Source organism: Rousettus aegyptiacus, unplaced genomic scaffold, assembly GCF_014176215.1.
Source record: "Rousettus aegyptiacus isolate mRouAeg1 unplaced genomic scaffold, mRouAeg1.p scaffold_m13_p_15, whole genome shotgun sequence".
In the NCBI taxonomy this organism is placed as follows: Eukaryota; Metazoa; Chordata; class Mammalia; order Chiroptera; family Pteropodidae; genus Rousettus; species Rousettus aegyptiacus.
In genome coordinates this window covers 28,888,948-28,903,320 of record NW_023416290.1, presented here as the reverse complement: position 1 = coordinate 28,903,320, position 14,373 = coordinate 28,888,948, and the positions used below count along the sequence as shown (strand labels likewise).

Here is a 14,373-nt window from a genome sequence, read left to right as displayed (position 1 = left end):
AACGAGGTAGGGAGGGACCTGGAAAAACCACCCAGATTGCATTGCAGTGGGCGAGGCCGCCTGGAGGAGCCGGTTCGCCTGAGCAATCTGTCTGCCGGGCTTTCTCGTCGTGCAGTTCTCAGGTGTTCTGCCCTGCCTCGGCCGGGAGGTGCAGTCTCGCTGGGGCGCGGGAGCCGGTACGTGGCCCTGGCAGGGCGCACCCAATCGCGTGCAGCGCAGCCGGGAGGTCGGACACCGGGCGGCGACTGTGACTGAGAAAGTGGTTAGAACTCCTGCCCTGCTCCTCCTTTCAGACTTTTGGTGTTCGGATTAATCATTGTATAGCACATTTGGAGGAACTGAGAACTTTAACAGCGCGCTTGCCAGGGATTCCGTAGCATTACCCATATTAGAATTAAGTCTCAGAGCTGCCCTTTTCAGTCTTGGCTTTCTTCCTGCTTAAGGAAGTCAGATCCTTGGTTTCCGATTTTTTTTTTTCATTTAAATTTTAATTTGCCCAACTAAGTTACAAGGACAAGGATTTTATTTTGATCTGTTCTCGTAAGTATTCCCAGGGCTTGGAACAGAGCCTGACTTATACTAGGCACTCAACAAATATTTGTTGAATGATTTTAATGACTAACACCCACCCGTTTTTGCAGCTCTTTGTCTCCTGAGCTAGGGCAGAGTTCATCACCGCGGTGAGAATCTGAAAATGGGAGTCTACACGTAAATTAAGTCTCAAATGTTTAAGAAGAGTAGGTACTAATTCTTTGACAAATCTACTTTATTAAGGAAATTCAACTCTTGTAAAATGCAGGAATGCCAAGAAAAAAAATTATGTGGTACAATCAGGTTAGCTCTGAATACAAAAATGTTTTATTGTCCATTCTACCATATCTATAATTCTAATATTGTAGGAATAATCAGTATGAAGTGGCTGGGAGGAACCTTGAAAAGAAAAGCTCATTCTATCTATGGTCTTCACTGGGGACTACCCCTAAAACTCCCAAAACAAATGCGGATCTTTTCTTTTTAAGCAACAGAGACTCATATTGAGGGACAGGCTGCAAAAAAACTGACCTGTATACTTGAGACTATATGAAAATCATGAAAGACAAAGACTGAAGAACCATTCCAATTAAAGGAATTTATGGAACATGAAACTAAACATGGCAACATGAACATGGATCCTGGACCAGAATTTTTTTTTTCTTTAAGGGACATTATTGAGATAGGGAAAATTCGAATAAGGTCTGAAGGTCTGTAGATTTAATAATAATATTGTGTGAGTGTTAATTTAGTGATTTTTGTAATATTACTGTTCTACAGGAGAATGTCCTTTGTTTTAGGAAATACCCAGTATTTAGGGATAAGGGGGAATCATGTTTATAACATTCAAATGATTCTGACAAAATATACATATTTATATACATAGAAGATAAAGCAAATGTATAGTGTAAGTAATGGGGACTTTTGAGTGAAGGAATTCTTTATACTATTCTTTGCAATGTTTAAATTTTGAAAAAGTTTCAGATGACTTTTTGCTGGCACCACCATTCTGTTGTTTCACAAGTCTCTGTCTCATAGCTTTTTATTCTAACCTAATCCTTTATAGTGAAGAATGAATCCATTTTCTTTATCTTTTCCTTAGTGAAAGGAGAAAGAGGAGGTCACCATTTTCTGTATAACAATCCTTTCAGATACTTTAAGGTTGTCCTTAAATAACTTTCCTGGACTACATAACTGCAAGCTCTTTAAAGCTTCATTGTGAATCTTTCCTGCACTTTTAATTCTGTTACTCTCCTCAGACCCTTTTCTTCTTATCACTTTTAGAGAGCAGCTCTTAAACAGGACAGAATTCAAATGTGTCTGCTGTAACTTGACCCTTGACACAGTGGTAACTATGTCATGTTCTTACTACTTGCAAGCAACGCAGTTCCCCTTTTATGACTACAGTAGCACCACTACAATTGCTGATGCCAGTTTTGTTTGAGATCTTTGGATCTTTCTTGGAGTTCTCAGTTTCATGTCTCTTGTACCTGTAAGAAAAGAGACTTCGAAAGTGGATTAAAGTATGAAAATATTCTCAAATTAGTAGTGATGGTTGCACAAACATGTGAAATACTAAAAACCACTGAATTGTATACTGTAAAAGGGTGGACATTATGGTATGTAAATTATATCCATTTTTAAAAAAGCAAATCAAAGTAAAGCCTGTGTTGGAGGCTTCCACAGGTTATTGATATTTCTTAGTTACTTGTATTAGGTGCGGTTGTAAAAGGTCACATTTCATACTCCCTGGACAAGTCCAACCTCTTGAAGTGGAGAGGTAGGGAGAAGTAATGGTCAAGATAACTATATACATTATAGTTTTCTATGAATTAATCTGTGCATTACTTATTTAAACAAATTACAGGGCTGAACCTTTATTATAGCAATTGTTACAGATAGTCTATGTGGACAAAGTATGGGTTTATTAATTGACCCTGCCATTTGCTACCTCATGGCCTTGGGTGTGTTCATTATCCTCATAAGGACTCAGTTTCTCACCTGTAAAATGGGGGATGATGATAATGTACACTGCATAGGTTTTAAAGGGAGAAGAAATATGCGAAGAAGTATGTACCTTAAAGAAAACAAACCTGAGAACCAGGAAATTTACTAAAGAGGAATGTCCACCTGGGGACGGGTCTTTCCAGAAAACAACCACAAAAGCTGTTAACCCTCTGACAGTTTAAACTAAAGACCACATCAAGGCAGGCTGAAACATTTAAATAAGACTTACTGACCAGGTATTTTATGGAAGTACACCTTGAATCTGGACAAAATATGCCATCTCCTTAGGGATCACAGGACTGATCCATTAGGCTGAGCATCCAAGGGAATGCCTTCCTCCTTTTCTTGGCCTCATGCCCTTTGCTCAGGAGTACATCCCTGCCTCTTCTAAAATCCAGTCAGAGAGGCACAGCAGCAAACCTTATCTTTTAAGTTGAAGTGGGTTGACAAGAATGGGTATTAAAAGAAAGATTTTAAGAACTTTTGTTTCTAATTTCCTAAGTTCCTTCGCCTCCCTATAGTACATCTACTCATGTACCCAGTTGGCTGAAAAATGGCCAGTTTTATTATTCTGGCAAAATGCAACCCAAAGACAAGCAAATCTCTGTCATCTGCTTTATTCTGAAGTAATTAGTGTAAAGTTTTAATTAAGTATATGTGACAGAAACTACCATTTGGAGATGTCGAAGATGATTTTTACAATGGGCCTGTATCTTCTTCATTTGTATGTCAGTGAATTCTCACCTATAGATTTCTAAGTGACTATAAAAATCTAAACAAAGTGTTAGATCTGATGTATACATTCAGTCATTTATTTAACAAATGTTTATTTGCACCTTAGTATACATCAGGCGAGAAAAGTATTAGGCACTGGAAATGCAATAGTGAATAAACACAAACACAGTCATGGCCCTTATTGAGTGGCAGACACAAATAATCACAAAAACAAATGTATCACTACAAACTGGCATAAGTGTTCTAAAGGTACACAGTGCTGTGGGATTGCACAAATAAACATAAAAGCAACCAGGGAGACAGAGTTCAATGAGCAGTAAGTAATATTTGAATTAAAATTCGCAGTAGAGATGAAATAAGCAAAGAGGTAGGAGGAGCAAGTAAGGAAAAGGGAAAGAGCCTCGCTGCAGTGGGTTGTGCACAGGCCTATAGTGGATGGCTGTGGCAATGGAAATAACAAGAAAGAGCCCAAAGATGAAGACACTCGAGAAGCTGAGACCTCCAGAATCCCCCTATACTTCCCTTGTGTCCAGTTGCTCACTGGATCCCTTGGAGTTTTCCCCAGTGATGGCATTCTTGGATCACTCCCCACCATGCCTCATGTGACCCATCTGGCCCAGAACTGCAGAATCTTGCCAATGGCTGCAACAGGCCTCCACTGTATGCACTAACCTTTCCCACAGATCCAGTGGTTTCTGGGAATATTGGATTTCAAAAATCTTTAAATCAAAAAAGAGGGAAGGGCAACCGCCATTAAAAGGATTTAAAGTTTTAATTTTGCTAAGGAGCATATTTCAAAACAAAACCAATTACCCCTCATTTCATAAGAGAAAGGTTATTTTAACACTGAAAAGATAGACTAATCTCTGAATAAAGGACCATTGTTATATTACATGCATCAGCTTTATGAAAAATTGGCATTTGTTATTTCTTTTCTCATTCAACTTCACACTGGAAAAAAATCATACCAGTGTTTTGGAGCCATGGTCTTGATCCTTAGGGACCACAGATTATCAACAAATCTGATTTTCCTAAAACTCACTTATGTTTCTAAATTAATATATATTTATTTAAATTAAAGTAATAGATGTATAAAATTTTATAAGTCTAATAGTTATAATAAAAAATTGTAGTCACCTGTCTCTCTTCCCCCTGAACTGTGATTCTTGCTTCCCAGAAGCAGCTACTATCCATTTTCAGCTGTTTTTCTATTTTTGTAGTTACCTCCTCATTTGTAAATAAAATGTACTTACTAATATTAAATACTTTTTTTTTTTAAGTCTAAAAGCCTACTTTAATTTTGTTGCTCCCTTCTCAAATTGAATTGGAGCTATGGGATGAAATACATACTCTATCTCATACGTCAAATCCATCTGTGTTGCTTCCCAGAGAGTCAAGCCCTCAGTGATTACTGCCGTAGACTATATACTTAAGATGCTGCCTCATATTATGTATTTCAAGTAGCAATGACCTTAAAATTGTGGAGTCTCTCAATGGTCACTTTGCTTATGTCTGCTTTTATTACCATTGCTAAATTCTCTTTATGGACACTCGAACACTCAGGAGAACTTGCTCATGCTTCGAATTTGGGAAAGGGGTTTGGCAAGGGTGTTCATCAACTATGCTGCTCTTCAAGGGAAGAATCACCACTTATGAATAAAAGAACTGCTTCCAGTAATAGGACATCACTTTCTCTGTGTCCTTGCTTTAGCTAGTGGAGGAAGTATCTGAATCCATTCTTTTCATCAATCCACTCTTGCAAACAATATTTTGAATCAGAACATTCTGGAAGGCAGCACAAAAAACCATTAGCACTTAGACTCCCACTGAGAAGTGGGTTTGGAGTTGATTGGAGAGAGGAGAAAGGTCTTTCTCTTTGCATACATAAATAACAACAATAAAATAGCTTTTATTTATTGAATCGACACTATATACCAGGTATCAATCAAAGCCCTCACAAGCATTATCTCAATTAATTCTCACAACAACCAAATGAGGTAAAAGTAGTGTTTTACCCCCACCCCAACCCCCACTTTATAACTGGAAACCTCAGATAAAGAATAACTTGGTGAAAATTACCTGGGTGGCACTGACAAAGCTGGGACTTATACCTAGGGATTCACACTCCAGAAACTGTGTGTTTAACCACTATTGTATGTATACCGAACATGAACAACTGTTATACTTTAGAAATCTTATTAATAATAAGTGAAATAGAGCAGACTATCACAAAGTAAAACCTATCTCCTTGTGAGAGCTTGGCTGCAACACATTCACATGACCACCAATAAGCCACAAAAGTAAAGTTACAGCTAGCTGATTTAATAATAATGTCACACCTTAAATTTTATGAAATAACCTGCATTTTATACCTCAGCTTATTTACAAGGTAACCATGAATTACGAAGTATTCTTGAGACTCATTAAAGAAGTAACATTTTATAATAGTTGTAATTAGCATGGTAGTTAAAATAAGCATTAAATATGTCACCAAAGCTTATTATTTTCATATTTGGAAGAGACTTTAATAAATTTTGTTCCATCTCCCTCTTTTCCACAAGAAGCCAAAGAAGCTAAGTGACTTCCCTAACCAAGGTGACATAGCTAATTAGCAGCAGGTCTGTACTCAAAGCTCAAGTCTCCTGGCTCCTAACCCAATGCTCTTTCTTTGTTGTGTCCATGACTACCCAGACAGTGTGCTCCCTCTGAGAATAGAATAGACTTTCTAAATGTGACTTAGATGTGTCTGTGAAGGTGATTCTGATTAAAATTTCTTAAGGTTTTGGCAGGGAAAAGATATCTTGGTTGAGAAGTCTTGTTCATTGCAGTTTAATGGATGGAAAGTGGACGTGGGTGTATTCCTCTGATGCTGTTAAACCTTGCTGTTCTGGAGTCTGACTCTGGAGCTACTGCCTGACACATTGAGAATTTAGAAAAGTTTTGGTGGAAGAGCAGGAGGTAGGGGGCTGAAATTTTGATGAGGTATTAAAAAAAAAAAAACCTCTCCAAAGAAATTTTAATGTATGCATTCTTTTGATTTTGGTATTCTTTAGAAGATACAGATACACAGGACATGGTCTCTGCTTTTGAGGAGCTTGAAATCCAGTAAGAGGCAAAACTCAAAGAGCTTGGCTGATGAGTGTGGTGTGGAATTCTTAAGAACATGGCATTACCCCAGAGCAATCATAAAAACGATGCTATAGTAGGTAGTCTGTACAGCAATGTTTTTCTGAACTGAGTTACCAATCTGGCTAAGCCATTTTCTGTCCTCACTTTGTTACCTCCTCCAACTTGTATCTACTCAATCAGCTTTCCATCTGCCTTATTGGACACTCAGACTTCAACTGCATTCTTCTCTCTGACTGACTTCAGCTAGCAAAATTCCTCCTGTGGTTTGGTCAATGGTACTATTCTTTGGTATAATGCCCTCAACAAACCTTCCTACCTCCCCTACCTGCCCTCAAAACAATGGCAACAACTACATAGGAGGGGGGTAATAGATTATATCTGGTGAGGTTCTGAATCAGGCATTCAATGTCCTGCCTTATTTATCACCAGCCTGCCTTTCTAGACCCTTTTCTCTCATTCTCCATGCTCCCAACACATCAGCCATATAAATGAAATTCTTACTGTTTTTTCCTTTTTCCTTACTCTTCTAGGCAGAGCTAGTCACTTATTCTTCTAGCCTCCCACAATTGTCTATACTGCCTATCACATAGTATTTAAAGAATCTATCAGCCCAGATGGCTACACTGGTGATTCTATCAAATATTTAAAGGAGACTCAACATTAATCCTTCATGAACTCTTCTAAAAAATATAGGAGGAAGGAACAATTTCTCAACTCATTCTTTAAGGTTAGTATTACCTTGATACCAAAACCAGATGAAGATATTACAAGAAAACTACAGACCAACATTCCTAAGCAACCTTAATCCAGCAACATATTAAATACATTATATACTTTGATTAAGTAGAATTTATCCCAGGAATGCATGGTTGGCCCAACATACATATATCATTGTAATATACCATATTAATAGCATAAAGAACAAGAACCACATGATCATCTCAATTAATATGGAAAAAACATTTTGACAGAATTTAACATCCTTTTATGATAAAAACAACAAATCAGAAATAGAAGGGATCTTTCTCAACATAATAAAATATCTATGAAAAACCCACAGTTAATCTCACAATTATGAAAAAGTGGATGCGTTCTCCTTAAGATTAGGAACAAGACAGCGATGTCTGCTTTTGCCATTTCTTTTCAATGATATAGTAGAGGTCTTAGCCAAAGAAATTAAGTAAGAAAATAAAAGGCATCCAGATGGGAAAGAAATAAGACCATTCATGGATGACATGATATTATATATAGAAAATCCTAAGGAATCCATTTAAAAAATTAGAATTAAAAAAATAATTTCTACACACTATGAACGAACAATCCCCCCCACCCAAAATTCCATTTACGTCACACCACAAAGAATAAAATAATAATTTAACAAAAGAAGTATAAAATTAGTACATGGGAGGTGACAAAACAATGTTGAAAGAAATTAAAGAACTATGTAAATGGAAAGAAATCCCATGTCCATGCATTGGGAGACTTAATATTATTAAGATTGACCTATGGATGCAATCCCTATCAAAATCCCAGTGATCTTTTTTTTTTTTTTTTTTTTTTGCAGAAACTAATCTTGAAAAAGAAGAAAATAGTTTCAGTACTTTCACATCTTGATTTCAAACTTTACTACAAAGCTGTAGTGAAACAATGTACTAGTATATGGATAGACATATAAATCAATAAAACAGAATTGAGAGTCAAAAAACAAACTCTTAAATTTATGGTCTATTCATCTTCTACATGGGTGTCAAAATCATTCAATAGGGAAAGAGTAGTCTTTCCAAAAATGGTAATGGGACAATGGGATAGCCATATGGGAAAGAATTAAGTTGAACCTCTTCTATGCACTAAACACATATAATTTTCAAAATGGTTCATGGACCTAACTGTAAGAAATACATTGTATTTATACTATAGAATGTTATTCAGCTATAAAAAGGAATGAAATATTGATACAAGGTATAACCTAAGTGAAACATGAAAATATTATGCTAAATGAAAGAAGCTAGTTGCAAAAGGCCACATATTTGTATGATTCTATTTATAAGAAATGTCCAAAATAGGCAAATCCTAGAGACAGAAAGTAGCTTAGTGGTTGTCAGGGACTAGGAGGGAGAGGGGAATGGGGAATTTTTGCTAATGAACATAGAGTTTCTTTCAAGGGGTGAGGTGAAATATTCTAAATTTAGATAGTGATTTGCAACTTTGATATAACAAAAACCACTGAACCGTACACTGTAAAATGATGAATTTTATGGTGTATGAATTATGTCAATAAAGCTATTATATAAAAATCTATTATATAGCATTAAAATTATGTCATGTATTTCTCTTCCTACTAGAATCAGACTATGAACTCCTTCATCCTTACACATTGTAAGTACTCAAATGAACACAATAAATATTTTTGATCCAGTAATTAATTCATTGACTTCTTTGAAAGAAGTTTAAGACTTTGACAGGCACTTGTCAGAAAAGATTGGTGGCTGAGCAGAGGTACAGAGAAGGAAAAGCACCCGGTTTGAGCAGTCAGAATTCCTGTCTGGCTAGGAGACGCAGGAAAGGAAGCAGTCCAGATGTGGGTAAGGGCGATACCTACTCTCTGTTCCATTTTTAATTGTTAAATATTGTTAATTGATGATGTTTTGCTAACTAAAAATATCAGATAAAATGCTGATCCAAGCTCTCTCTCCCCTATGCTTATTTCTAACTCCTTAGTTTAGTTAAAAGCTACAAAGGAGGTCGCTCCATTTGAACAAAACAGGAGGAAAGCAACCACAACCAGCTATGCCCACTCTGGAAATCCTGCTTTAAAAGCGTATGGTAATCAGCGTGCTTCATGCACACAACTACTGCGCCCCACTTTCACATAGTTCTAAAGCTAGAAACCTGTTCACATCTACCTTTGCAGTTGCATTCCTTCATTCATTCATTCAATAAATATTTATTAAACACTTACTTTTTGCCAGGTATTGTGCTAGGCACTATATGACAGCAAATAAGTAAACTATGTTCTCAATAGATGTTGTAGTATCCAATGTCGAGTTTAAGCATATGTATTGGACTATTAGTAGCAATGTTTTAGAAAGAGCTTAAAAACCAGGCTCTAGTGAATGTGCGAGAATACCATCTTGCATTTGAATATAATAGAACAATGCAGTATTCAAGGATTTCACATGCAATATTTCATTAGATACTCAAATCTGTTAAAAAAAAAAGTGTAGGGTAAGTATTATCTTCATCTTGTAGGTGAGACAAATTAGATTTGGGTAGGTTAAAAGATTCCTTTAAGTTCACACAACTCATAAGCAGCTGTTACTTCTAATTGGTTGGTTTTTCCTATTCTGAGACTGGATTCTTAGGGGGCAACTGCCTCTGTCTGTTTGTAAATAATAAGATAGCAAAGAACTGTTAGTTTTGTTCTTTTTAAATATTTAATAAACCATCACTGTGCTTATCAATTTTATAAACAGGCAGCTGTTAGGAAGCAAAGTAATGAACCCAGCAGATGGGGACATTGAGAAAATATGTTTCTGTGAGACACAAGTGCACAGTTAATGAGAGAACAGAAATAAAATCTTTAGACTGTTAGTCTCTAGTCAGGTGTGCAGTTTCCTACCCAAAGTTCTCTCCTGGAGAGCTTTCTCATTTACCTTAGCTATTATGCTTTATAAGAATGACTTCCAAATTCAATTCAACAAATGTTATGAAAGTGACAAAGTGCACTGAGAATAAAAACAAGAATGAGGCCCCACCCCAGCTTTCGGAGCCTCTAGTCTACACTGGAGGACAAATAGTTAGAATTTGATGTGAATACGTGTTATAAAGGGCAAGTGCTGTAATGATACAGAAAATTTCTTAACAAAGTTAAGAAAAAATTATGTATAGGAAACCATTATTTATTCTTAAGTATAATTCTACATCTGAAATCTTTCAAAACTGCCAAGCTTTCCAACTTCTTTAATTAAAGTAACATTTTTATTAAGTACTGACTATGTGCTGGACATTATGCTAACTGCTGTATGGGTAGTTATGACTCATTTAATCCTCAACCCTAAGATTTTTCTTCATTTTACAGATGAGTAGTCTGATGCTCAAAGAGGTTAAGTGACCTGTTCCAAGTCCCACAGCTGCTTAGTGAATTTTACAAACTTCAGGTGATTCTAATGTGGTTCTCAAGACTTGCACACATGTTTCTGAATCACCAAGAGGACACGTGAAAACACAGTTGTCTGGGCTCCATCCCCAGATTCTATATCTGAAATCTAAAATCTTTTAGAACTTCCAAGCTTTCCAGCTTTCTTAATGAAAATATTATGCTAACTGTTGTACAGGTAGTATATCTCATTTAATCCTCAGAACAACCCTGTGATGATTTTTCATTTTATAGATGAGGAATCTAAGGTTCAAAGAGGTTAAGTGACTTGTTCCAGGTTCCCACAGCTGCTAAGTGGACAGAGCTGGTTGGGCTTCCATGTACATCCTCTTAATCAAGACCCTGTAGGGCCTTTTTACCTCCGAATGCAGCTATGCTTTGATCTTACTGAGATCTCAAAGACCTTGGCCTCCTTTTTCTCCTTCTCCTGGCCATCACCTTTCCTTCCATCACTCTCTGTCATCTAGCCTTGCCAGACTACTCACAGTTACCCCTCTGATGTGTGGTGTGACACCTCTTTTCCTTTGTACACATGGTTCCCACTGCCTGGATGAGCGAAATCAAAGAGCTACCAAACTCATATTGAAATCTCGCAGAGTGAAAGATGAAAAGGAACCATTATAGTAGAGTGTATTTGAAAAGTTAATGTCACTCCCATAATGCTGAAAGAATTAAATTACAGAACAGGAAAATTCACAGTAGACTTTATACATGAAAAGATCTTACTGGTAGAATGTGGGGAAACATACTGTCTTCAAGTAAAGTTGTAAGGTTCACATAATTTGTTTCTGTATTATAGGACAAAGATACACATAGTTAATCTTCAATATATTTCTATATATGGCATTCTTAATAACGAAACAAAATTTCAAATGTCTTTAATGCAATATCTTAAATTTATACATATGTATATATATATGAGTGTGTACATATACATATATATACACATATATTCTCTTATATAAAATTTGTTTATAAAGCAAATCCAGATCACAATATTATCAGTTTTCTAAACAACAAAAATAAAAATATGATACATATTAAGGATCTCATACTCTACTAACTATGCTAGCTGGGCACCATGTATAAGATACATATTAGATGCTGTTAAGTCAGCATTTAGAAAACACCTATTTACTCTTAAATGCTTATATTAGTACATTTTTAAAGAAACATGATGAATTAAGTTTTCTATCTAAAGATTATAAAAAGAAACAAAGGATCTCTTAACTCAGTTCTGCCATATCTTAACATTTTGCCATATTTTATGTAAAATTAGATATTTGAAAAATCATTGTTCATTTTTAAAGAATAGATTGGTTTATCGTCCTATTTTTTTGTCTTTTATATAATTAATGACAAATAAATACTTTGGCTAGGGACAAAAAAATCTGAGAAACCACTAGCTTCATTCATAAAATAAAAGGACAATTCAAAGTAGCAAAATCATAGAAAGGAAACAGTGATATAACTCAAACATTTTAATAATAAAAATGTTAATTTAAGCCACAAACTTATACAATGTGCTAAAGAAGTGGAAGAGGATAACTATAATAGCATCAGAGCACCAAACTCAAGGTAGTTAAAGAAACCATGATGCTCTCTACAGAGGACAGAAAGAAACTGGTGCTTACAAATGATTACTAGACCAACAACAAAAAGCCACCATTTTATGTACTATTGCTGGGAGGGTAAGTAGTAGAACTTTTCTGGAGTATCCTTTAGAAATATCAAGATTTTTGGGGCTACCATTTGACCCAGCAGTTGTACTTTAGATATTTTTGCCAAGCAAGTGTTTAAATATGAATATTTAAAAAAAGAAGCAAAGAGATTGTTCATGTTTTTTTAAGAATAAGAAATTTAGAAACTATCCATATTTGATGAGGCATAGAAACAGTATAATTTCCAGTGTATTAACATAGCAATGGCCAAAATCTGTCAATAAAAGAAAAATACAGGTTACAAAAGATATATATGTATAATCCAATTTAAAAAGAAAAAAAGACTGGGAAGATGTAGATGAAATTTAATGGTGCTTCTCTTCAATGAGAGATACGAAGACTTCTTTTTTACATAAAACATTTCTAATTGTTTTTTTTTTTTTTTTACAGTGAGTAAAATGGGAAAAGTTAACAAAGATATTTTTGTTTTGGGAAAAATGGTCACATGACTCAAAAGACCCTTAAAAGACTTTTCCAAACTTTCAAAAACTGTATAATCCTCATATTATATTACATAATTCCCATGTGTATAACATTACTTTTTTTAAAGGTGGGACACATTTTACAATTTTGCTTATTTTATGATTAATGTTTTTTCCACCTTTATTGAGGTATGATTGACAAAAATTGTATATATTTAAGATATACAATGTGATGTTTGATATGAATATACATTGTGAAAATACTACAATCAAGCTAATTAGCATATTCATCACCTCACATGGTTACCATTGTTTGTATATGTGTGTGGTGAGAACACTTGAGCTCTACTCTCAGCAAATTTCAGGTATATAGTATATTAACTACAATCACTATGCTATATGTAAATTAGGTTTTCAGAACTTATAACTGAAAGTTTGTACCCTTCGATGAATATGATAATGTGGTTTTGATTCTAAAAACTTTACAAGAATAACCAGAAAGAACAAATTTTCAGGTTACTACTATTTTTGAATGTGGGTGCAACCCAACTCTGCTGCACATAGTCATGTTCTCTCCACCCTTTCTACATAGGCATCATGCAAGGCAAAGGGCCAGTACACTTAATGAGTAAAAATAAATCAGATCATTATCACAAGAGACTCTAAGAAAGCAGGAAATAATATTCACCATTTGAAAACTTGAAGTAGGTGTTTTAACATAAAATATATATCTGTATATAAAATATGGCAAAACATTGGGATATGACAGGTGGGCTGAGGATGCACTGCTGTTCATTACATCATCATACTTCTCAGGGTGCTTGAAAGATTTCATAATACAAAAGATTAGATGATTAAAAATGACATATACTATGGCCATGCCACCCTGAACACTCCTGATCCCATCTGATCTCAGAAGCTAAGCAGGATTGGGCCTGGTTAGTACTTGGATGGGAGACCATCAAGGAAGACTGTATGCTGTAGGCGTAAAATAAAATAAAAATAAATAAAAATTACATATATACATATACATGTGCACATTTTAAAAATTGTATTTTCAAACCTTTCTTCTTAAAAGGAAAGCTTTTCTTAGACTGTCCTCTTGCTAAAGCTTTTCTTCTTTTCTGCTCTTCCAAGCTACCATCTTAAAAACAATACTATCTTCCCCGTCCTCCTTTCCTGGTCCCTCTTTCAACCCAGCAATAATCTTCTACCTTTAGGTTCTCATATAGTGCTGAAACTTATTCTGGCAAAGGTCACCAATGAGAAGTTGCTAAATCCCTTCTTACATGATATTTCACATATTGCATCACTGCCTTCTGTTTGGTTTCTAAGGGAACAGCCAATTGTGGTCCTCCTTCTACCTTTCTGGCCAGCCTTCTTGATGACCTTTGCAAATTTCTCACTCTCTGAACACCCATGTCCCTCCACTTTCTCTAGTTCACTGCCATGGCTTTACACTTTACTTATTGATAATTCTCAAATCTTGGTGAGAATTCAGCACAGACCTCTTTTCCAAATGCTAGTATCCTCCAGTTCAGAGGCTAAACTTCAATCCTAATTCGACCACCCGCTGTAGGCAACTTATTAGTTTATCTATTCTTTATCTCATCTGGAAATAGGAGTACTTGTCTAAAAGAGTCAAGAAATAAGGTTTATAATGTACTTATCA

The 14,373-nt window shown here is 35.5% G+C and overlaps 1 pseudogene; it reads left to right on the top strand.

The window, feature by feature from the left end:
- Nucleotides 1-13,569: 13,569 nt before the first annotated feature.
- LOC118612150 lies at nt 13,570-13,688 on the top strand (annotated as a pseudogene).
- Nucleotides 13,689-14,373: the final 685 nt, after the last annotated feature.